Below are 26133 nucleotides of genomic sequence, written 5' to 3' on the forward strand. Positions count from 1 at the left end.
CCTTGAAAGAGCATTTGGGTTAAACAATATATAAAAGCATCATTGTTATATAGTATTAACTACACGTGTTATTTGTATCTCTGGCATGTCATGTTATTTTTTGCATCTTTTTTATTTTCAGGAATACAAAAATAGAAACAAAAGAATACAACTGTGGCTTAGGAAAGTGTGGACTTCTGCCATTCCTAAATTACTCTGCAATTTATTTTTAGGTCTTGGAATTTACCCATGAAGAAGAGCTATCAAATCAGAAACAATGATGAGCAGATTTGAAAATTCTTACAATCACGAACCAAAACATATCCTCTGTGGAATTATTCACATTAGCATCTTTCATGATGTGAACATTCATGAAGTTCAGGATGTGTGGATCTGAGGAAAGTACAGATCTTGATCGCTCTGATCCTGCAGGCATGCTGCAGAGGTTAAGCCAGAATGGAGATTTGGAAGAATTGTCTTATAAGCAAGCAAACAAGCAAACAAGCAAGCAAGCAAGCAAGCAAGCAAGCAATACTGGCTCTGTACTACCGCCATATAGATTTATTTAAAACATTTATATATCACATCTTTACAAAGCTCATGGCTGGTCACTTAAGAACAGTATTAAAAATGTGGGTAAATGTAATAGAATGTAATTCCAGATTCTCTCTCAATACACCATGAATTAGTCTAAAATATCAGCTTTCTTTCTCTCTGGTAAAGTTTCTGACTTTGCCACACTGTTAAACTCTGCTATGGTTTGCATTTTTCTTTTTAGTTCGTTTTGCACAGTTTTCTCTAGCCCTCATCACTGCTGAATATAGTCTGTGCGTGTGTGTGTGTGTGTGTGTGTGTGTGTGTGTGTGTGCATGCTCTGCAAAAAATTCTCCTGCATTTTTTCAAACATTGCCAATGAATCAAGCAAATTGCATGCAGCAATCATCAAAGGGAGGAGAAATTTTCAAGATGTAGCTTTCAAATAAGTTTTTTTGCATAATAGACCCATTGAGCAGGATTCAACTAACTGGTCTTGGTAGTGAAATCTCATGCAAGTGCACTGGGGCTTTCCTGCATCGGTGGATTGGCTTGGAGCAGGGGAGCATCAGGAGAACCCCCAGAACAGAGTCCTGGGTGGGGGAGAGAAGGGAGATCATTCCATCAGGCAAACAGAAATGTTTGTACTGGTGGAGCAATATCCTTTGTGCTATGTTATCTTTCTCCAATTGAAATTGATGAAAATAACTAGGTTAGGGCCATTAATTTCAACAGGTCTACTCCGAGTAAAACTCAGAGTAATACCACCTATTGAAATTCTTGGCTGGATTTTATATGTTAAATGGTTATCACCCATTGTCAATACTACTAAAAGAGGTGCCAGAACTCACCACAAACACCTTGTTCTCTTATCATGGCAATGGCACCCACCTGAGAGGTGCCAGAACTGAGTTCCAGTGAGTTCTGGCTGACAAAAGTCTTGCCTATTGTGTGTTTATTCCTCCCAACAGTCTTAAGTGTGACCTGAAACCTGCATAGCACCTTGTAGAGCTTCCTTTCAATATCTACTACCTCTTCCCAGTCTGTCTCAAGGCTGGCTAGATGCAAGCTTCATGGCTTCACCATCAGCCAACTTCTCTCCCCTCACTTGTTCTGTTTGACATCTAGCCTGATTCCAGAAAACCTGAAAGACTGCACACTCTTTTGTAATATTTGGGTTGACATATTAAAGGTACAACCCTAATGTAGATTTTGATTTTTTTTTAATGACCCAACACAGCTGTCTTTATTTTCTGTATTGTACAGCACTCCCCTCATTACAAAAATAAAAATCATATACAGTATATATCCTGCAGTACCTCAGTTGTTAAAACCCAGGGAAGTGAAATGTGAAAAAGATGGCTCTTAGCATTTTGAATGGAGGTTTTCCATTCAAGCACATCAAAGCAAATTGTACACATGGCTTTTCAGAATGAATCATAATTGTACCTTAAGTGCTAATTGTTACAAAGACACAGAATGGTGTCTAAAGCACTCTGTAATAAATCAGAAAACGGCAATTTGCTGAGGAAAGGCATCAATGCCACATACCCAAGCCTCCCTTGATAGCATGTATTCAGAAACAGAAACAGCTGAACAACCAGGGAAAAAGATTTAACCTCATTCCCCACAAGCACCTGGTTGGTGGCCCATGGGGGCATTGAGTATTGGCAGGTAAGGAAGTGGGTGAGAAAATATTGAGGCATTATTGGGTGGAGGGCATCCTTCAGGACCTACCAGTGCTTTGTGCCTGGGGGAACTTGAGGTGCCCTTCAGGCCTGGCGTGCACATTTTAGGTGAATGCTTAACAGTGGGGCCTAGCTGCTTGTGCTGGTTTCAACCCCAAGACTGTCATAGCAAGGAGGAAGTTAATTCATCCCCATCCATCAATGGGGAGCCACAGCCTACACCTGCAACACATGCCCAAGGGACTGGAGGGATGCTTCTCTACCTGAATTAGTTGGTTAATTGGTTTACTGTTGGCTTACAGTTCCTCCACCTAGTGTTCCACCTCTCTCTCGTGAGTCTTCCTTCTGGGTGTGTGGGCAAATGGGTGCAAGATCATTTGTCCAGGAGGACAGAGAATATCTTTGAAAATATAAAGTCAAACATTCAGAAAAGATACATCACTTGACAATTCATTCTTATTACTGTCTACAGTGATGGAACCCATTTAATTTTAAAAGTGTTTTTTTGCAAAAACAACTCTGTGAGACCTTACATTTGTTTGATAGCCCTCCTTCCTCCCATGAGCTACATGCATGGGGAGTTCTCTCGTATAATACTCATCCTCTGAAAGGCTGAAAGATAGTCACTTTCCCAAGGTTAGTCAATGAACTTCATGGTTGAATGGGACTATGAACCTGAGTTTCCCACATTAAAATCTAATAGTCTAGGCATCATAATTCACTGAATCACTGTTGTTTCCACATTACTTACAGTTGAGCTCCTGTGGCTAAAATAGAAACTCAGGTTGCTTCCAGACTGCTGCTATTTTCAGATGAGATTCAATCACACACTGGTAAGTACAGGTTGCACAATTATACTCCATTGGAAGGTCTTGCACAACCAACCCACTTCTCCAAAAGATCAGTCTTTTTGCCATAAGTAAAGTGGGTTGGAAATGTCCTGGATAACACTTGCTTTGGTGCAACTTTATCTTGCCTCCCCACAAATGATTCCAAATAAATGCTCATTAAGCAGCCAATGTCATCAATTCTCCCTGTATACAAAGCATGAGTGCTCCATAAACAAGTAGCTTAAAAGTACCCTCAGTCACATGGACTGTGGTGGAATTTCAACTCTCTTTGCGGCCATGCAGCTGCCTAGCCAATGGGCCATATTCCTTTCTGCTTCATACATCATTTCTCTGTTTTTAAACTCTGTTGTTATACAGAGTAAATGCTACAGAGGTGGTGGTTCCATTTAAAAATGTGTTATCCTCAGTAAAACTGAAGGAATGGGTTTCCCAAACCCCAAAACTGACTGTGCAGGCAGTTTTTAAACTGCACCAAAATCCCCATTTCTCCTTAGCTAAAATGCATAAACTTTAGCCGTTGAGCAAATGCAAAACAAGAACACAGCTCTCTCCCTTATCAGTTTGACGGCAAGACTGGCCTTGACTTTACCAGTAGAACAGACACAGACATATCTTATGTCCTGACCACAAATGACGCAGAGACCCAAGTCTGGGACTAACGCCAGAGCATGTTCTCGGAAGTAGTGACCTCTTGCTCCAAGATAGGAGTAGGAACAGGAATATCCTTTTATGGTCAGAAGTACAGGAAGGAAGATCCTTTTATGGTTGAGAGTACCAGAGCAGGAACATATGTGATGTCAACCTGTGTACGTACGCCGACGTGGTTGGGCTCCTAGGGGAGGAGTGAGAGGGTGCCTGGAGGATATATAAACTGCAGGAAACCTGTCATTTCTTTGTGCTTGCTGTGGACTCACCACGCAGGTGCCTTCTGCTATCCGGAGAGCAGAATAAACTCTTTCTTTGAACCAACCTCGGTGTCATTTTGACTTCCTTCCTCCTGTCCCGGAGCAACGCAGACCCAATCGGTGAACTCCAATAAGGCTACAAAACTAGCAGTGTGGTAAACTGTCCATTTGTTTTCATGAGTGGTTAGAGAGCTGAGTAGGGAAAGGAGAAGGGAGGAAAGTATGATCTGACATGGTCTCTTAGAACCTTTGATATTGCTATGGATTTAATCACTGATCAAGTTATGCAACTCTTGGAGTCATCAGGTGGGATCCAGCTAACAATAGTGTTTCCTGCTCCATGCTCAGAACACCCAGCATTTTCCTCACTGCACACAACTCAATGCCACCCTCAAACTCAGCCATAAATTCAACCATCTCCACTCAGGCTTCCCTGGCCTGAACATTCCGTCTCCTCCTTTCCCTTGGTAACAGCAATGTGTTCCTGCTTTCTACACTCTCAAGACTACCACACACCCTTTTGCCAACAGTTTTGCACCCTTTCACAAAAGGATGCAAAAACAACAACAACAACTAAAAAGAGAAGGCATTCTATCCAGGGCAAAAATGTCTGTGGAACAACAGCCACCCTATTTTTATTAGGAATTAAAGATAACAGATAAACTAGCTCCTTAGCACCTCTCATTTTTAAGAAGTTAGACTGCAGTCCTAACCATGTCTACTGCTAGCCATGTAAGTGCCCTTGCATTTAAGGGAGCTTAGTCCCAGGTTAGGGTGAGAGCCTGCAGCTATTGCACTTCGAACCATGTTACCTGTGATGATGACAAATCCAGTCATTTTTAACAGAGAATATATTTTTCTGGCATTTTCTGCCTAGCTCTCACAGCTATTCTTTCATGCGCAAACATTGCCTTCCCCCCTTCCTATTTCACAAAGTCAATATGCTCTTGGTGTAAGCACAGACTGCTTGGAACTAAAGTCAAAAGAAGTAGATAATGGGTGGGGTTTTTTTTAAAAAAAAATCATTTTCAAAAGGCTGTCAGAGGTTTTCTTTGCTTTTATTTGTGACTGTTGGGCCATTTCCACTTTTATTTCAATGTCCCTAAGTCAAACATCTTTGTACTCGGTGAGCAATTGCATTTAATAAATCCTGTTAGCGTCTCTTCTCTTTTACTGACAAGGACCTTCAGCCTTTATATTTTTCTACAGAATATTTCATTTTTGAACTGTCCCTCTCTCCATCCCCACCCCCAAGCTTCTAAAAAGTCTCCATAAATGACTTTCCCAAACTTTGCTTTCAGATACATTTGAAGAAGGATTCTTGCTTTGAGACACAAATCCTCTGCACCAGATATTTGTTTGCATTGCCTCCCACACACAGAAAAAATACTTATCGTAATCTCCTGGGAGCCCCAGATATATTTCTCTTGATAGAAGTGCAATATGACTCTCTCTATGTACTCTGTAGAAGTGGTGAGTTCATCAAAGGTAAAATGATCTGAGACTACTTGGGAATGGCTCTAATTTTCAGTCCTTTAACACGATAGACCTTAGAGGCAACCTTCATCAAAGGGTCTATGCAACCTGCCCAGGATGTTTTTTCACAAGTGAGTCAATGGGTTTGTTGCTAGGTAAGGAGGGGGGTTAGAAAGCAGAGGGATGTAGATGTTGGAACATGCCTGGGGGGCACATGCAGCCCCCGGGATGAGACAAACCTCTCTGGGCGTCTTCCTTATGAAGCGCAACCAAGGACGTTCTCTAGTCTTCAGTCCCGGTGTGCAGTAGCGACACATATCAAAAGATATGTGCACACTCCATCAGCAGAGTATAGCAGAAACAACGTGGAGCTTAGGAGTGTGCATTTTATGTATTTATTAAGCAATATATGCAGGACTTACTCATCGCGGGACGCGGGTGGCACTGTGGGTAAAACCTCAGCGCCTAGGGCTTGCCGATCGCATGGTCAGCGGTTCGAATCCCCACGGCGGGGTGAGCTCCCGTCTTTCGGTCCCAGCTCCTGCCCACCTAGCAGTTCAAAAGCACTCCTAAGTGCAAGTAGATAAATAGGGACCGCTTTATAGCGGGGAGGTAAACGGCGTTTCCGTGTGCTGCGCTGGTGCTGGCTTGCCAGAGCAGCTTCGTCACGCTGGCCACGTGACCCAGAAGTGTCTCCGGACAGCGCTGGCCCCCGGCCTCTTAAGTGAGATGGGCGCACAACCCTAGAGTCGGACACGATTGGCCCGTACAGGCAGGGGTACCTTTTACCTTTATATGCAGGACAAAGCAATCATGGCGTCCTCTCACTTCTACTCCGAGAGAGAGAAAGTAAGTACAGCGGTACCTCGGGTTACATATGCTTCAGGTTACATACGCTTCAGGTTACAGACTCTGCTAACCCAGAAATAGTACCTTGGGTTAAGAACTTTGCTTCAGGATGAGAACAGAAATCATGCTCTGGTGGCATGGCAGCAGCAGGAGGCCCCATTAGCTGAAGTGGTGCTTCAGGTTAAGAACAGTTTCAGGTTAAGAATTAAGTACTTAACCCGAGGTACCACTGTAGAAAAGTACAATGCAAATGGAAGAGATAAGACTGGCTTCCATTCTCACACTTCCCAAGCCTCAAAAGTAAACACAGACATGTGATGTAACAATCACACATCCAGCAACGGAGGAGTGAAATGCTGACATCAGAAACAATCATCAACTGGTCAGTCTTATAGACCAAGGCAGTGTACACACCATACATTTAAATCACTTGACTTCCTCCCAGGAATCTTGGTAACTGTACTTTGTTACAGGGAACTGTAGCTTTGTCAGGGGTGCACTACAGTTCCCAGAATTCTTTGTACTTTAAATATATGATGTGTATGCTGCACAAAGCTGAATCCACACTGCTAGCAATGGTCAAGAGGCAGTGGGCATCCCGTCCATTGGCATCTGCTGGCTCCACCACCATGGAGGGCCCTGCTGTATCCAAAGAAAGTACAGTAGAGGCAATGTTCTCGTAGGTGGAGAGCCTCAAAGCAGGGTATTTAGGAAGCAAAGGTAGAGTTGGGCCAGCCACGGATCTGCTGAATCCTAAACTGGTCTAGCATCTGGAGAGATGCCCAATCCAGGCCTGTCTGGTGCACCAGCCTTAAGCTGGCACACAAAAGGAGGGCAGGATTTTACCCCCTCCTTGACACAAACGCCTTCCACCCTGCCTGCTGTGAGTGATGGCTCTACCATTCCATTCTGTTTCACTGCTCCCCAGCCAGCATTGGGAATGCTCTGTAAGGTCCTTCTGTTAATGTATAATTTAATGAATGCATAAGTTATTTAACAGCATTTATAGACCACTTAATCTGAAAAAGGAAAAAAAGATCTAAGGTAACTACATGAAATAGTGTAAAATGCTGATTTCACTTAAATAGCAAATAAACAGACACAAGACTCTCTTCCAAAGATACAGAGATTAAAAGGGATTTTGAACTTGGGTAAGAACTATAGTGGTTATGACTACCTCTTTTGCTAGAAGACATGTAAAATAGAAATTCACCCTTTGATACTATCATAAACAAGTCCTCCATAGTCATAAATACACATTTCCCTATCATGCCACAGTTAGGCTATAACTCCACGTTCTCTTGTGCATGTGAAACAATAAAATGTATTTTTCTTGTAGTATTGATGCTGTATCTTTAAAACAATTTTAAAGAACTAAATTATTGTAGCTCCTAAAGTATTGCAAGAACTTTGCCTGAAACAGATGTCCTCCCACACTGCTACATTTAGCGTTTGCTATGATAATCCTTAAAACACTGAGAAACTTACTCATCACTCAGCAGTCAGCTGCTAAGTAACCAGCAGAATCGGGTTTTAGAACCCCAGAAAGTCTGCTCTGTTGTAGGTAGTAAGAGGAATAGCAGCTGGAACATATTATTATTCTACTGAATATGTCATTTCATTGCTTTTATATTGTATTTTTGTTGATTTTCATTTCAAGCTCCTTTGAGTATGATTTTAATAGTCGTGTATATTAAATCTAATCTGAGCAAATATCTTAATGCTTATGGTTATGTGAAGGGACAGGGGTGGCGCTGTGGGTTAAACCACAGAGCCTAGGACTTGCCAATCAGAAGGTCGGCGGTTCAAATCCCCGCGACAGGGTGAGCTCCTGTTGCTCGGTCCCTGCTCCTGCCAACCTAGCAGTTCAAAAGCATCTTAAAGTGCAAGTAGATAAATAGGTACCGCTCTGGCGGGAAGGTAAACAGAGTTTCCGTGTGCTGCTCTGGTTCGCCGGAAGTGGCTTAGTCATGCTGGCCACATGACCCAGAAGCTATACGCCGGCTCCCTCGGCCAATAAAGCGAGATGAGCACCACAACCCCAGAGTCAGTCACGACCGGACCTAATGGTCAGGGGCCCCTTTACCTTTACCTTATGGTTAAAAAAGTGTAGTACAGTGGTACCTTGGTTCTCAAACTTAATCCGTTCTGGAAGTCCATTCCAAAACCAAGGCATGCTTTCCTACAGAAAGTAATGGAAAAGGAATTAATCCATTCCAGACTTTTAAAAACAACCCCTCAAAGCAGCAATTTAGCATGAATTTTACTATCTAACGAGGCTATTGATTGATAAAATGAAAGCAATAATCTATGTACTGTACTTTAAATAAATAAGACAGTATTGTAGATGCTTTTTTAAAAAACAAAAAACAAAAACATTTCTTACCTGCACTGATGATAGTCACTGTTTGGATGGGCGGCTTTTATCCATTTCCAGAGTCACACAATAAATCAATCAGTAGGTGAACTTGGTTCCACACAGTCACAAAAACAAATTAACTGAAAAAGCCTCAAAAACAAAAATGCAAAATAAATAGCAAAAACAAAAGCACCAAACTTAATCCATTCCGGAAGTCTGTTTGACTTCCGAAATGTTCGAAAACCATGCAGGTGCCCCAGAAACAATAACTGACAGCTGAATCAGACATTCAGCTTCCGAATAACATTTGAAAACCGGAACACTTATTTCCGGATTTTTGGCGTTTGGGAACCAAGGCGTTTGAGAAGCAAGGTACCAATGTATGGTGTGTTAAGAGAGGGTGCAGACACCACCTGGGTGCCAAAATTGGGAGCCACCTGCCTCCATACCCCTGTTTCCCTTTAGTTCTGAGAAAGGCCAAAGGGGAGTCCCTTTTTAGAGTCAGGCATTTTGGACCAAATAGCCACAAATGGCTGACTGTGGTAGCTTCAATTCCCCCCCCCCAAAGCATTTTACAAAGCATTCTAAATTTAAAAAGTCTTTGTAGCTGCTGCAGAATGCCTGGCTCTGGAGAAGGATCCCTCTTTGATTTTCTTAGAGCCCAGAGGTCACGAGAAGTGAGAAATAATATTTTTTAAAATAATGAAGGGGGGAAGGGATACTGTAGCAATGGCTTCTGCTGCAAATAAATAAATGGGAACTCATGGGGTTCCTGCAGCTGGGAAAGGGGTCCAAGTTTCAAGTAACATATTGAGTGAAAATAATTCTGCCTTATACCAAGTCAGACCACTGGTCTATCAAGCTCTGCACTGTTTACACTGACTGACAGAGGCTCTCTATGGCTTTGGATGAGGAACCTCTTCAGATCTACCTGAAGATGCCAGGGATGGAAACTGGAACCTCCTGCATTCAAAGCAGTTGCCCTTCAACATAGCTCTGGCCCCGTTATATCATAGGACATAAAATCATCCAAATATTATTGTGTCTGAATTGCTAAACTTTCTGTGTGATAGAACCATTCAGTTTATATACTGCTGAAGCAGTTCTAAAGATCTGGGCTACAAAGGGTCTCAGAAGTCAAACTGCAAAATCCAGTTACTGAGACCTTCCCTAGCCTAGTGACCACCAGATATTTTGAACTTCAGCTCCAATCAGCCCCAGTCAGCATGGCCATTTATCAAGGGTGATGAGAGTTGTAGTCCAAACATTTGGAGGACACAAAGTTAGGGAAGGCTGATTTACTGTATGAATAACTTTGACGTCTCTGTCCCAAGACATATTTCTATATGCTTGGTTGGTCTGAAAGCCAAAGACGTGCTCCTGAATGGCCAATAGCAGCTGAGATGGTGGTTACAAAGTCACATCTCTGTTCTTACTGTTGAGTTTCTAAACACTCGTTAGTGGGGAAATGTCTGCTTCTCATGTAGTGTCTACTATCAGCTTCCGATGATTCTTTGATAGGGACCCAAACTATCAAGTTGAATTTCAAAGAAGTCATGTCTGGTTCTTGCTGCTTCTTAGCCAATGGCAATTATTATTATTATATTATCACAGAATAATAAAACATGTGGTCAAGAATCCACTCTTTTCATGGCAAATAAGCAAAGCAAATCATAGAATTGTAGAATTGTAAGGAACTTGCAGGGTCATCTAGTCAAACAATATGCAGCTGTCTCATACAGGGAATGAACCTGCAACTTTGGCATTATCAGCACCATAAGATCACCAGTGTTGAAGCAATGATTCTTCAACATCAACTTTGTTGGACTGGTCATGTTGTGCGGATGCCTAATTATCATCTTCCAAAGCAACTACTCTATTCTGAACTTTAAAATGGAAAGCATAATGCTGGTGGTCAACAAAAGAGGTTTGAAGACTGTCTCAAGGCAAATCTAAAATAAAAAAAAGTAGTATAAAACTGACAACTTGGAAACACTGGCCTGCAAGCGCTCCAGTTGGAGAACAGCCTTTACCAAAGGTGTTGTGGACTTTGAAGACACTCAAACTCAGAACCCAAGGGAGAAACATGCTAAGAGGAAGGCACGCTTGGCAAATCCACACCGTGATCAACTTCCACCCGGGAACCAATGTCCCCGCTGTGGAAGGACGTGTGGGTCCAGAATTGGCCTCCACAGTCACTTACGGACTCATTGTTAAAACCGTGTTTATGGAAGACAATCTTACTCGGCTACAAGTGATCGCCAAAGAAGAAGAAGAATGCTCTAACCAACTGAGCTATCCAGGCTATGTTATCTACTGACTCACTTTCCACCTCTTGCATTATTCTCCCAATCCCTTAAAGATAAATTAAGCACATCAAGGGTTGCTTTGCATGCAGGTACTGACATCTGGCCTTCAGGATTCTAATGCTAATGTGGTAATATGGCTGAAATTTCACTGCAGAAGTAATAATGAAGGCCGCCTTTAACAGTTTGCATTTTATAACGTCACTGTAAAAATTTAATGTGTGCCGTATTATGGGAGTAACTTAAGCCATAAAATCAGGCAGTCCACCAGCCAATAAAACAAAGTGGTATTAGGAATGAAGTGTCTGGTTGGATTTAATACGAATGCTTCTTGAAAACTGAAACAAAATAGGGGGGTTGTTCCTTGTCCTTATTCAGCACAACCCAGTCCTCTAAATTATATTGGAGTGATCAAGAGATCCAGCCCCCCGAAATGCAGGACTTCTCTGAGATTTCAGCTTCCCACAATCCATTAGTCCTCCTTAGGGAGCAATGTCAATTATACTATCATCAATGCAAATGGCATTTTAAAGAGGCCCTGAAGCAAGCAAAGCATGTTAATGCCAATCAGAGGTGCCAATGTTCAGTGCACGGCTCCTAGGAGCTCTTTAGCCCATTCTGCATCTTTATTTGATTGGCTTTTCTCCTGGCATGTTCCGTGACCCCTCTCTGCCTTTGTCACTCAAAATCACCCATCAAAACGATCTATTTTCCAGAGCCAGACAGTGTGGAATTCACGAGTGGCAGCTGCAAAGAGATAAACTCCCATAAAGGGAGAGTGATAATGAGAAGTCTCCCAGTTTTCTGTGCATGATGGGTTATTCTTATTAAGATAAAATGTTTTCCAAATGCTTCTCAGAAACTGGTGGTGGAAAACTTTACTTAATAAGAGAGTGTAATGGAATATTAATAGACTATAATTGCAGGTTGAGGGATTTGGTTCCAGGTGGGGCTCACCCTGTCATTTCATGATTAGAATCCCTTCATGGGTGGAAAGGAACTGCTCCTTGTAGAACAACATCAATATCCTCTGATAGCTCATACATCACACAACATGCTTTCTCTGTAGACAGGGATAAAGCATCCATACGAATGCAAAAGGAAGGATTTTTACCCTCCTGGTGGGGTGGTGTTGCACCTGGTTCCTCGATGGATTTGGAGGCATGTGGTCAGCAGTGACCAGGTGCAGACTGCAACCAGATGCCAGCTGGGAGTGGGGCAAATGAAAAGTATTTAAGCCTGCACCACTCCTAGCCAGCGCTCTTATCAGGTAGTTTTAGTTGGCATGAGGAATAGTGCAGCAGAAGCGACCGTGGCCTAAGTAGATGCTAAGTAGAGACCAGTGGTGACTCTGCAGGCCAAGAGGATGACATGTGGGGCCAAATAGAATGACAACACGTGAAAGAGTTCTGGCCTAATAGGCCAGCAGGAACAGCAAGTTATATTTCTGGTCACAGTCTGGTCACAGTGTGGTTCATCGACTGCATCATTAATAGTAAGTAGAAAAAAGAAAAGCTTTTTTATTATAGGGAAGAAGCTGGGGTGCAGTGCCTTCAATGCTTTCAATTACATGAATATATTTAGAAAGGCATTTTCAGCAGATTCTGGTACCTTGATGTGTGTCACAGTCTGGTCACAGTGTGGTCCATCGAAGCAGCCACAGAGACCTTTGAGCTCTCAGTTCAGATCATAGCTGAAGTCTGGTGATATCACCAGGATCCAGTGAGGTGGACTCCCAACAACATCTGGAGGTCAAAGGTTCCCCACTCATGGCATAAAGAGGGATCTACAAACCACTTCTCCTGATGCCTGCAAAGTATTCCATCTTATATCATTTGCAGATTGCATGAATATATGTGTATTTATAACACAAGCTTACCTGTTTCCTTGTAGAACATCTTCAGGAGAAGAAAAAGTGAAGGTGTAAACCCTACACAAATCCAAAGAGGAGTCCCTAAGGTGGTTGGATGGTGTCTTGTACATGTCCTTCTGGCAACTCCTGCAGCCAAGCTGGAGCTAAATGTATTGCTATGCTTTCCTTTGGACCACATCAGCAAGGCTGAGAGGAGGGTCTTGTCATCTGGGCAGCCCAGGACGTACATATACACTGCCCAGACTTGCACCCCAGGGAGGCCACTTCAGTGCTGCTAATGCAGCAAAAACAACATGGAAGGCAGCAATTACCAGTCTCTGCAGTCACAGCAGGTGCTGTAGTTCTCCAGTGGTTTGACTTCACCCCCAGAGGCACACTCCATTGTCTTTTGAGTCAGACAGATGCCAATAACAACAACATAACACAAGATTCTAAGCAGCCATAAACATTGCACCCCTGAGTTACACAATGCACAGAATAGGTCGCTTGGCTCACCTTTCGAAATGCATTAATCCAAAATGAAACTTACTGAAATACAGAACATCTAATTACATTAAATATATGCAATACATTATAGTTATCTGACGAAGCACATTCAAAACACACAGCCATAGAATATATTCTGTATAATGCACTCCACTTACTCGTGTGGGTTTGGGACTTCTGTCGCGGAACTGCCCACACTACCTGAACAGCACTTAACAGAAGTGGCGACTTCTCTCAGCTTTCACTAGCTAAGGAGCAAAGAACGATAATTTACAGCAATTATGAAAAAGTTGGCAATGGCTAGTTTAGTAGGGGATTGGATCTACCTTTAAGATTAAAGTTACAGTGGTTCTATGAGCATCGCCATGTTTGTTAGAAACAATGCCACTGAAACGAATTTATACTGCTTTCTTGATGCACTGTCTGTTATCATGGCCTGCAGTTGATCCTACCTTAATTCCCATGGCCCATGGCTTCATGCAGTGGTACACATAGGAGATTTTAGAATATGGTCTTTCTGGACCATATTATGACACAATAGGCATCACTGAAACCTGGTGGGATAAGTCCCACGATTGGAATGTAATAATGGAGGGATACAATCTATTTCAGAGAAACAGACCAGACAAGAAAGGAGGAGGAGTGGCGTTATATGTCAGGGATGTGTATACCTGTGAAGAGATCCAAGATTTAGAACCTCAAAGCCAAAGTGAGAGCATTTGGGTCAAAATTAAGGGAGAGAAGAATAACAGTGACCTCATTGTGGGAGTTTACTATAGATCCCCAAGCCAAACGGAGGACATAGATGATGCCTTCCTGGAACAGATGGCCAAGCATGCAAAAGGAAGGGAGATAGTAGTAATGGGGGACTTCAATTACCGGGATATTTGTTGGATGTCAAACTCAGCCAAGAGCATAAGGTCAAACAGATTCCTCACTGGCCTTGCAGACAACTTCATTGTCCAGAAAGTGGGAGAAGCAACGAGGAACAGCCATTTTAGATCTGGTTAGTGGGGTAGAAGGGGAAGGATCATTAGGCGCGAGTGATCATGCTCTTCTGAAGTTTACTATACAGCGGAAAGGAGCAGCCAAGCATACTAGGACTCAATTTCTTGACTTTAAGAAAGCCGACTTCATAAAACTTAGGGAAGTGCTGGGTGAGATCCCATGGACAGTAATACTAAAAGGAAAGGGAGTTCATGATGGCTGGGAGTTTGTTAAGAGGGAGATAGTAAAAGCACAACTTCAGGCAATACCAATGAGATGGAAACATGGAAGGTGCCTAAAGAAGCCAGTGTGGCTATCTAAAGAACTTTTAACTGAGTTAAGATTTTAAAAGGATGTGTACAAAAAATGGAAAAGGGGGGAAACCACCAAAGAGGAATTCAAACAAATAGCCAGCACGTGTAGACACAAAGTCAGAAAAGCTAAAGCACAGAATGAACTCAGGCTTGCTAGAGAGGTTAAAAGCAACAAAAAAGGCTTTTATGGGTATGTGCGTAGCAAAAGGAAGAACAAAGAAACAGTGGGGTCACTCAGAGGAGAAGATGGTGAAATGCAAACAGGGGACACAGAAAGGGCTGAACTCCTCAATGCCTTCTTTGCCTCAGTCTTCTCCGATAAAGAAAACAATGCCTGACCTGAAGAATTTGGAGCAAATGATTCAGCAGAGGAAACACAGCCCAGAATAACTAAGGAGATAGTACAAGAATACTTGGCTAGTTTAGATGTATTCAAGTCTCCAGGGCCAGATGAACTGCATCCAAGAGTATTAAAAGAACTGGCAGGTGTGATCTCAGAACCATTGGCAGTCATCTTTGAGAATTCCTGGAGAACAGGCGAAGTCCTGGCAGACGGGAGGAGGGCAAATGTTGTCCCTATTTTCAAAAAGGGGGAAAGAGAGGACCCAAATAATTACCGCCCAGTCAGTCTGACATCAATACCAGGGAAGATTCTGGAGCAGATCATTAAGCAAACAGTCTGTGAGCACCTAGAAAGGAATGCTGTGATCACCAATAGTCAGCATGGATTTCTGAAAAATAAGTCATGTCAGACTAACCTGATCTCGTTTTTTGACAGAATTACAAGCCTGGTAGATGAAGGGAACGCAGTGGATGTAGCCTACCTTGATTTCAGCAAGGCATTTGACAAGGTGCCCCATGATATTCTTGTAAAGAAGCTGGTAAAATGTGGTCTTGACTATGCTACCACTCAGTGGATTTGTAACTGGCTGACTGACCGAACCCAAAGGGTGCTCATCAATGGTTCCTCTTCATCCTGGAGAAGAGTGACTAGTGGGGTGCCACAGGGTTCTGTCTTGGGCCCGGTCTTATTCAACATCTTTATCAACAACTTGGATGATGGACTCAAGGGCATCCTGATCAAATTTGCAGATGACACCAAACTGGGAGGGGTGGCTAACACCCCAGAGGACAGGATCACACTTCAAAACAACCTTGACAGATTAGAGAACTGGGCCAAAACAAACAAGATGAATTTTAACAGGGAGAAATGTAAAGTATTGCAGTTGGGCAAAAAAAAATGAGAGGCACAAATACAAGATGGGTGACACCTGGTTTGAGAGCACTACATGTGAAAAGGATCTAGGAGTCTTGGTTGACCACAAACTTGACATGAGCCAACAGTGTGACGCAGCAGCTAAAGAAGCCAATGCAATTCTGGGCTGCATCAATAGGAGTATAGCATCTAGATCAAGGGAAGTAATAGTGCCACTGTATTCTGCTCTGGTCAGACCTCACCTGGAGTACTGTTCTGGGCACCACAGTTGAAGAAGGACACTGACAAACTGGAACGTGTCCCGAGGAGGGCAACCAAAATGGTCAAAGGCCTGGAAACAATGCCTTATGAGGAACGGCTAAGGGAGCTGGGCATGATTAGCCTGGAGAAGAGGAGGTTAAGGGGTGATATGATAGCCATGTTCAAATATATAAAAGGATGTCACATAGAGGAGGGAGAAAGGTTGTTTTCTGCTGCTCCAGAGAAGCGGACACGGAGCAATGGATCCAAACTACAAGAAAGAAGATTCCACCTAAACATTAGGAAGAACTTCCTGACAGTAAGAGCTGTTCGACAGTGGAATTTGCTGCCAAGGAGTGTGGTGGAGTCTCCTTCTTTGGAGGTCTTTAAGCAGAGGCTTGACAACCATATGTCAGGAGTGCTCTGATGGTGTTTCCTGCTTGGCAGGGGGTTGGACTCGATGGCCCTTGTGGTCTCTTCCAACTCTATGATTCTATGATTCTATGGAGGACCCCTCATTTTGATGGCAATGTGTACTGTACACATTTACAATGAATTCATTATACTGTGTATAGTTTTGGTCACCCGACCTCAAAAAGAATATTCTAGAGTTGGAAAAAGGTTCAGAAAAGAGCAACCAACGTGACCAAGGGGGTGGGGCAACACCCATCAGAGAAAAGGTTGCATTTTGGACTTTTTGCTTAAAGGAAAGTTGAGCAAGAGGTGACATGATAGAAGTTTGTAAACTTGCACGGCTTGGAGAAAATGGATCGTGAACATCCTGCTTCTCGCAGTTGTCAGCTTGCTTTCCTGACATGGCAAATGGCTGTTGATTCATTTGAATTAATATCTTCAAGAGTATGAGGAATTTCTCTCCACGTAGGGGATCTGTCCTTCTTGCTTGTAATTCTTTTCTTAAACCAAGAAAGAAGAAGTTTTATTATGATACTTTGCAAAATGAAAAGAAAGCCCTTGAGGGGCGTAAGCCAATTTTAGGTAAGGAAGCTGATGAAGCATTTGACTGCTAATAAATGTGCACAAGGCACTTTTCACAGTTGTGCCGCATCTGCCAATGATATGGAGAGCATTCTTTGAAATAGAGTCCTCCCCGCCCCCCGCACGCACACAGACATACATATTTTATTGGCAATAAAAGGCAACATTCCATGTGAATTTTGTTTATTCAGTGTCAACGCAAGAAATCTGCAGTAAAAAAACTCTCACACATCAAGGTACCAGAATCTGCTGAAAATGCCTTTCTAAATATATTCATGTAATTGAAAGCAATGAAGGCCCTGCATCCCAGCTTCTTCCCTATTAAAAAAAAGCTTTTCTTTTTTCTACTTACTATTAATGATGCAATCAATCAGTTTCCTATTACAAAAGTGAACTTGTGACTGTACAGCCATCAATAAATTCATATGTAGGCGAGGTACAAATTAGCATGTAATGGGTTATGAATGCACGTAGGTGGAACATATCCCAGGTTCTTCCCACCTTGCAGTAAAATCTTTGATCTGAGAGTAAAACGGCACACGCAGATGGCAATCTAAGCTGCCACACAGTACCACCTATTGTAGCGGAAATGAGCTCTGAATATTCCCAAATATAATTAATCTGCTAAGATTTCCATTTATAAAAAGTGTGTGGGAGCACAACTGCAGAGAGCACATTTCTCCCATGGAACACACCTTGTTTAACTTGCAGTCATTCCTGGAAGGAATCCCACTGACCAGTCAATGGGCAACATCCGGTGATGTCTGCCTGCTTACACAACGAAAATCTACTTTCACCAAGTTACTTTAGGTTTCTCTCCACCTCCTCCTCCTTTGTGGAGCCCCAACATCTATTCCAGAGGGTCCTTCATCCATCTGGAGCACATTTCGGATGCACATGGTGGAGGGACTGAAGACGAAAAGACAAGAAGGAGCATTGACTAGTCACAAATATTAACATTAAATTTTAAATATGATTCATTTTATTTTATTTTTTAAAAAAACCCAATCATCTTTCTCTATTTCCACCACCAAAGGCACAATATAAAAATACACAGTCAACTATGAAAAACAATAATAAATAAGCGATGCAATAAAAATTCAATAGAAAGAAGCAACCCCACAGAACAGCTGCCATTTTCGTCTCTGAGTTTTTACATAAACCACATTACAGAAGGAGTATTGGCACTGTAGAAATAAATATTACATTTTACATAATAAACCTCACAAGATGTGTTAATTATACACAAGGTGGGGATACGGGTTTACTTCAAACAGAAATCCAGACAGGAACCATCCATTGAAAATGGAGCAGTAAACACCTTTCTGGAATAGATACAGAGCCTGTTCCAGAAATGATAGAGGGTAAAGGACAGGGTATTGTCCAAGGATGTGGTACTCATCCCTCTTATACCAGGAGTCAGGTGAAGGGATCCTGATTTTACCATCCTTTTACTACAGCAGAAGACTCAGGCATCTAGTCCTCTCTGAACATGCCTGGGTTGCAGAATCCATTCCCGCTAACCAATCTAGACATTGTTTATGTTATTTCCTAGCTTGCAGCTCAATCTACTGAAATGAATTGTGGGATATAGCTGGAGAGAGCTGTTTCAGACAACATTAAAGTTGTTGTTTTCATTATCCCTGTGTCTTGTTGTTCTCTTTACTGTATTGTGTGTCAATACTTTTACGTGAGTCAGAAGGAATAAAGAATTAAAATGATCTCTGCAAAATCTGGCATGTGTGATTGATTTCCTTAGTTTTCCATGTCACTTGAAGTTAGGGGTGAACATATAGCCATGTCTGTGCAGTATCCTGTACAAAGACTGACTAATTATTGCCCTCATATGAATATGCAGTGGACCTGGAATGCAGAAACTATGGCTTTGCAGATTTTATTGAATCTCACCTTCCATCAGCCCTGACCACTGGCAATGCTGGATGGAACTCATAAGACCTGTAGTCCAACTCCACTGGTTCTCCATCCCTGTAGACCCTAGAGATATCTGGATCTATAAGCATCTGTCTCTCACATTTCCCTGAGCTTTACTGTTATGTAGTAGACCTCATATTGGGAAACACTGCATTAGGCTTGGACATTGACCCTCTGCAAGCTCAGATCTGGGAGAACATGGCATTGAGATCTCTTCTTGCCTACAAGTGTGCATGTGCGTGTGCAAATACACCCCCATCTCTGTGAAAGATTAAGCTCATTTTTTCATTGTTGAAATATATTGGCCATCAGAAATCATGAGTTATACATTTTATGAGCATAAAATTACATGATTAAACAGATCAAAGAGTATCTCATAGCCTGGATGTATAAATAGTCTGTGATACAGATAAGAATGTTCCTATCGTGATAAAATTGGCATCTGTGTTAACTGAGCATCACAAACAGGAAAGGAGCAATCTACTGTATTCTTTTTAATCAGATTTCTTCAGCCAAAACTGCCAACAGAGAGACAGTATAGATTATAAATTTATCAAAATCTGATAACATTACCTCTCTTTCCATAGGCTCCTCATGAAATGATTTAAAAAGGAAAAAGGAATATAATACTTTGTTGACACAGTATAAGCTCACATGAAATTCAGGAAGCTTATTGCAGCATTTCTAAAAGAAAAGAAAAGAAAAGAAAAGAAAAGAAAAGAAAAGAAAAGAAAAGAAAAGAAAAGAAAAGAAAAGAATCTGATTTATCCAAATCAGCTTTAGGGCTGAAGTCTGGTAAGAGGATATGTTGTTTTTCGAAAGTTAAATTTATGAAATAGTCCCAAGCAATATTTTTGAGTCAGTTATAGAACACAGGTTTCTACAGTGCAGGCAGCATTTTCCACTTGGCTTCTTAATTCAGTGGCTAATCCTTCATTTTTTAATTTGGTGTTTCCTGAAAGCTTTCCTGTTGATTTCTTCCATCCTCGTGCCTTTGAACATTTGTAAGGAACAGCAGCAAGCTGACTGTTACACCACTTGAGCAGATACAAGTTTGACAAGGCAAAAAACGATACCTGGCATCTTATGGTGCAGGATGACACTTGGCATCAGGTCCTGACTCAAGAATGAAAATGCTCATGGTATGCTTGAAAGATCTCTGTTGTGCCCATAAGTCTTACTTATTAAGGGAAGGGCTGTCAGCACTGGAGAAATATTGGGTAAATGTTATTAGGCAATTTGATTAGTACCGTATTTGCTGCAGCCGATGCTGCTCGATAGATGCATTAGAGGATGTGCCCCACTGACAGATAAAAGAAGAGTACTTATTCAGCCAACACATAATTTTATTTCTGGAAGTCATGGCCACAAGATGTAGCAATGACTAGTGATGTAGGCTTTAAAGGGGAATTAAATCTATCCATGTTTGGGGAGGGCGGTGGAGATAGATATCTCAATGACCACTGCTAGACATTGACAAGTGGGACCTGCAACAAAATGTGCTCCTGTTGAGGGTTCCAGCCAGCAGCCAGTCATGCCATCTTCAGAATGACTGCATTCCATTCCCCTCTCCTCTCCTAATAACAGTCAAATAGTGTTCTGTGTCCAATGAACATGCTAAGTCCTCCTTGAGTTTCCTCATCACATTAGGGAATTGTCAGGGGAAGAACCAATTGCCAGCTTCTAATTTTAAAAAGGTGTTAAAATATTTATTAATAATATTCTTGTGTCACATTCCAAATTTATATGATCACTAAAGGTGGCCACACACAACAGAAATAAATTAAGAACAAAAAATCCACAGAGAACCAAATGGGTCAGGAATGAGGATGGTGGGCATGATTGATCGCACTCAAGAGTTCATGCCTTCAGCCTAGTAATTAATTTATTCTTGTATGCCACTCAGAGCAATGTGAATCCGTTGGAAGAACAGGACATAAGTCCTCTGAATAAATAAACACATTTGTAATTTGCAAACTGTGTGAAGAGGGTGATTGTGCTGCAAAACTTCAATGAACAAGCTTTAGCTTGCGTTCCATGTGACCAGAAATGGAAAAATGATTCACAACTACCACTTGCCTCAAGATTTCCAAGCAAATGCTTTAGACCTGAGCTGAGGTAGAATTTCATGTGCTGACTCATTGCTCTCCCACTGCACCAAATTTGTTGTTGTTGTTTAGTCGTTTATTCGTGTCCGACTCTTCATGACCCCATGGACCAGAGCACACCAGGCACTCCTGTCTTCCACTGCCTCCTGAAGTTTGGTCAAACTCATGTTGGTAGCTTCGAGAACACTGTCCAACCATCTCGTCCTCTGTCATCCCCTTCTCCTTGTGCCCTCAATCTTTCCCAACATCAGGGTCTTTTCCAGGGAGTCTTCTCTTCTCATGAGGTGGCCAAAGTATTGGAGCCTCAGCTTCAGGATCTGTCCTTCCAGTGAGCACTCAAGGCTGATTTCCTTAAGCATGGATTGGTTTGATCTTCTTGCAGTCCACAGGACTCTCAAGAGTCTCCTCCAGCACCATAATTCAAAAGCTTCAATTCTTTGGCAATCAGCCTTCTTTATGGTCCAGCTCTCACTTCCATACATCACTACTGAGAAAACCACAGCTTTAACTATAAGGACCTTTGTTGGCAAGGTGATGTCTCTGCTTTTTAAGATGCTGTCTAGGTTTGTCATTGCTTTCCTCCCAAGAAGCAAGCGTCTTTTAATTTTGTGACTGCTGTCACCATCTGCAGTGATCATGGAACCCAAGAAAGTAAAATCTCTCACTGCCTCCATTTCTTCCCCTTCTATTTGCCAGGAAGTGATGGGACCAGTGGCCATGATCTTAGTTTTTTTGATGTTGAGCTTCAGACCATATTTTGTGCTCTCCTCTTTTACCCTCATTAAAAGGTTCTTTAATTCCTCCTCACTTTCTGCCATCAAGGTTGTGTCGTCTGCATATCTGAGGTTGTTGATATTTCTTCCAGAAATCTTAATTCCGGTTTGGGATCCATCCAGTCCAGCCTTTCGCATGATGAATTCTGCATATAAGTTAAATGAGCAGGGAGACAATATACAGCCTTGTTGTACTCCTTTCCCAATTTTGAACCAATCAGTTGTTTCATATTCAGTTCTAACTGTAGCTTCTTGTCCCACATAGAGATTTCTCAAGAGACAGATGAGGTGATCAGACACCAAATTACAAACCTTTAATGAAGACTGTGCTTGTGTGTATCCTGTCATTCATTTTACACTGAAACACACACCATTCCAGAAAGAGTGTATGAAGATGAAGGGAAAGCAGTCCAGGTTCAGATCCATTCCCTTATGTTGCGGCAACATATTTTGAGGACTCTCACACATCTGACTAATATACACTGACTCATATGCACTCATATACAAGGAGCATGTGCACCATCTGCCACTAGGCATTATTAGCAAAAGAAGCAATCAAGCAGACAGTCCCAAAGCAGGCAAGCTCCCTTCCACATTGTACCAGAGATCTGACATAACTGTGAACCTCATACAGAGCAAATTCCACTGTCTTACATTCATTCACAGCTGCATTTACCTCCCACCTGCCACTTCACTTGATACGCAGCTATGCTCTGAGCTTCAGAAAGCTTCAAAGGAGCCTGGAACAGGAAGGAGCATAACCACCATCTCCACACTGGGTGCTCCAGGCAATCCAGAATAACTGCTGATCACCTAGCTTTATGCTTGACAAAAATGAATCTGTTATGTACTGAGCAGAATCCTAGAACAATAGGATCCAGAATGCAGCAGTCTGATTGGCCTGTAGGAGCCACCCAATCCAGCTCTAGGTGGAAGTGAATCGGCGACCTGATTGGCCTGCAGGAGCAGCCAATCGGGCTCCTGGATGAAGTGAATCAGCAACCTGATTGGCCTGCAGGAGCAGCCAATCAGGCTTCTGGAGGAGGTGAATCTGCAACCTGATTGGCCTACAGGAGCAGCCTGGAATTAGCCAATCACACGGGGCCCATTGTGTAAATAATGTATATATAGCTAGACGTTTGGGGGAAAGTTTCATTCATTGCTACTATGACCTGAATAAAGAGCATGAAACTCACACTTGACTCTGAGTATATTTCAGAATCGTAGTCAGGAAAAGAGAAAATGACCTATTAAGAACCTATTAAGTCCAAAATCCATCTGATTGCTGTGTTAGGGATAAGACTGTCATTCCCAAACTTTAACAAAGTTTAACTTGAAGACTGAACCTCACCTGCCATTTTACTGTCCATTCACTCCATTTCTCTAAATGCTTCTGGAATTTTTTGATTTTCACTACCCTGAGTAACCCACCTCTATATAGAATCATAGAATTGTTGAGTTACAAGTGACCCCAAGGGTCATTTAGTCCAACTCCCTGCAATGCAGGAATCACAACTGAAGAATCTACAGCTATGTCTTTGCTACAAGCATAGACAATGCAAGTCCTTCAGCAGGGGCAGGGATGCAGAAGCCGTTGCCATCCAGATGTTGTTGGACTTCAGCTCCCATCCCCCTTGGCCATGTTGGCCGGTGCTGATAGAAGGTGGAGTACATCATCATCTACAGAAGCAGGTTCCCTGTCGCTTGGCCCGAGACTTCTGTAAAGATGCGCTAAGGTAAGGAAGAAACCTAAACAGGAAGAGAGAGAAAGATCTAGCCAGTCTGCTCTGGGAAATGATTCTTTCTTGATCTCAAATCTGTTTGATTCTTGGCAGGAAATATAGCCTATCTACTGAACATTCCCAAGAGAAACAAAACTGTCATTCTATGCACTACTAAATATTGATGTGGATATTTCAAGCTCAACTGCTTTATACTGGCCCCATCTAGTTAGTGGCGTCTACTTTGCAATGACTAACCAAAGTACCTAGACGTCTTCCCTAGACCAGCTACCAATTGCCTTTCAATGATTTTGGATTTTCTGTATGCTGAGCATGTGCTCCCCCACTCAGTTGTTCCTTCTCTGGTGTTTTAAGTGCTTCAGGAGAGAAGGATTTCAGAAAACTCAGCCTGTGTCTCCATGACAATCCCTGTTAAGATACTTTTCCTATCATAGTTTCCCCCCCCCCCTCTCTGCAGCACTCTAGGGCCTCTCTGAGCAAGTCCTCCAGCTTAAATGATCTTTATCTTTTAGCACAAAGTATCCTGACTAGAGAGATCAATGTAAAAGCCCAGCATGGGAATGCCTAAAGAATTACTTTCTGTAGTCTACTCTGGAAGTGAACCTCTGAAAGGTCCTTGAAATATTTATGACATGAGCACTTAATCTTAGTCACTCAGCATAGTCAATTAATTGCTTCCCTTTAGTTATAAGTGAACTGTAAAAAAATATCAGGAGGTCAGTGTCTGGATAGCTACTCCAGCCTATGCCAAGCTATTCGTGTTGTGTGGACAGACTTGTTCGCAAGGGATTCAATGGTTTCACTAACTGGATTTCAGTTTGTAATATTTCAGCATTTCCTACTGTTTTTAGCTTACTCCTAAAAGAAAAATCACAGCCTCTAAGATTCCTTGGCATGCATATGTGTGTGTATATGTGTGCGAGAGAGACAGGAAATGAATAACCTACTTCACAATGGCTGCAACTAAGCACATTTAAGCACTCATAAATCCCACTGGTTTAATGGGTGGTGGGAGTAAGGCATACTGTACTTAACTGTGCTATCACAATCAATGGTATTGTAAAATGCTTAGCTAGGGATGGATCATGCTGAGGATTATTAAGCATTTCTACAGCATTTTTTCAGTGTACTAAGCCATACAGCCATACAAGAGTCCAAAAGTAGTCCAGTAGTCAGAGTCCAAAAGTATCTTTCTCTGAAACTTTGCAATCCCTTTTTTTTAATCTAAGGAATATTGGAGTATATAGTATCTGCACATGAAGGAAGATTACATAGAATAATAATAATAATAATAACAACAACAACAACAACAACAACAACAACAACAACAACAACAACAACAACTAATTCTACCCCACCCATCTGGTTTCCCCAGCCACTCTGGCCGGTTTCCAATAATAACAATGTTCAATTTTCAACTAACTGAACAATCAAGTTCCTGAATAATGCTTGTTTGTTTTATATCCCACGTTTTCTCCTAGGAGCTCAAAGTGACATATGTGGTTCTCTCTAGAGCCAGTGTGGTGTAGTGGTTAAGAGCGGTAGTCTCGTAATCTGGGGAACCGGGTTCACGTCTCCGCTCCTCCACATGCAGCTGCTGGGTGACCTTGGGCCAGTCACACTTCTCTGAAGTCTCTCAGCCCCACTCACCTCACAGAGTGTTTGTTGTGGGGGAGGAAGGGAAAGGAGAATGTTAGCCGCTTTGAGACTCCTTAAAGGGAGTGAAAGGCGGGATATCAAGTCCAAACTCTTCTTCTTCTTCTTCTCTCCATTTTATCTTCACAAAATCCTGGTCAGTTTGGTCCTTCCTGTATTTCCTATGCCCACTTTCCCATTATACATGTAAAGCACTATGATGCCACTATAAACAGTGATTGCTTTCCCCAAAGAATTCTGGTAGCTGCAGTTTGTTATGAGGCTGAGAGTTGTTAGGAGATCCCTATTTCCCTCCAAGAGCTACAATACCCAGAGTTCCCTGTGACAGGGCATGCTTGCTAAACCACTCTGAAAACTATAACTCTGGCAGGGTAAGAGGAGTCTCATAAGAACTCTCAGCTCCCTTAGCACACTGGAGCTACCAGAATTCTTTGGGCGGTGGACTCATGACTGTTTACAGTGATATCATAGTGTTTTAAATGCAGGGAGGGAACGTGGCCTAAGCAGAACTCATCTTAGGCTGTAGTTTTATTCTCTAGTGCTCCAAGCACTAGGTCAAGATCCATGTGGGCTAGAGCCATAAATGAATGATTCAGACTATTTCTTGTCCATGTCTCCTTTGCAAATCTTTACCCATAAGTCCTTTCATTGCCAGGTCCACATGAATCTGCAAAATATTTTCGATACATATGAAAATGTGCATTTAGATGCATATTCTTGTCCTCCATTTTGAAAAGTATTTTAAGAATACGGAACATTGAAGTGTGAAAACCACACATAAGTCTGAGAAATGCAGATCAGGTCAGTTAATGTTGAAATTCACAAAGATAAAACAGTGAGCTGAAACATATGTGAAGAAGAGT

Source organism: Podarcis raffonei, chromosome 2, assembly GCF_027172205.1.
Source record: "Podarcis raffonei isolate rPodRaf1 chromosome 2, rPodRaf1.pri, whole genome shotgun sequence".
Lineage (NCBI taxonomy): Eukaryota > Metazoa > Chordata > Lepidosauria > Squamata > Lacertidae > Podarcis > Podarcis raffonei.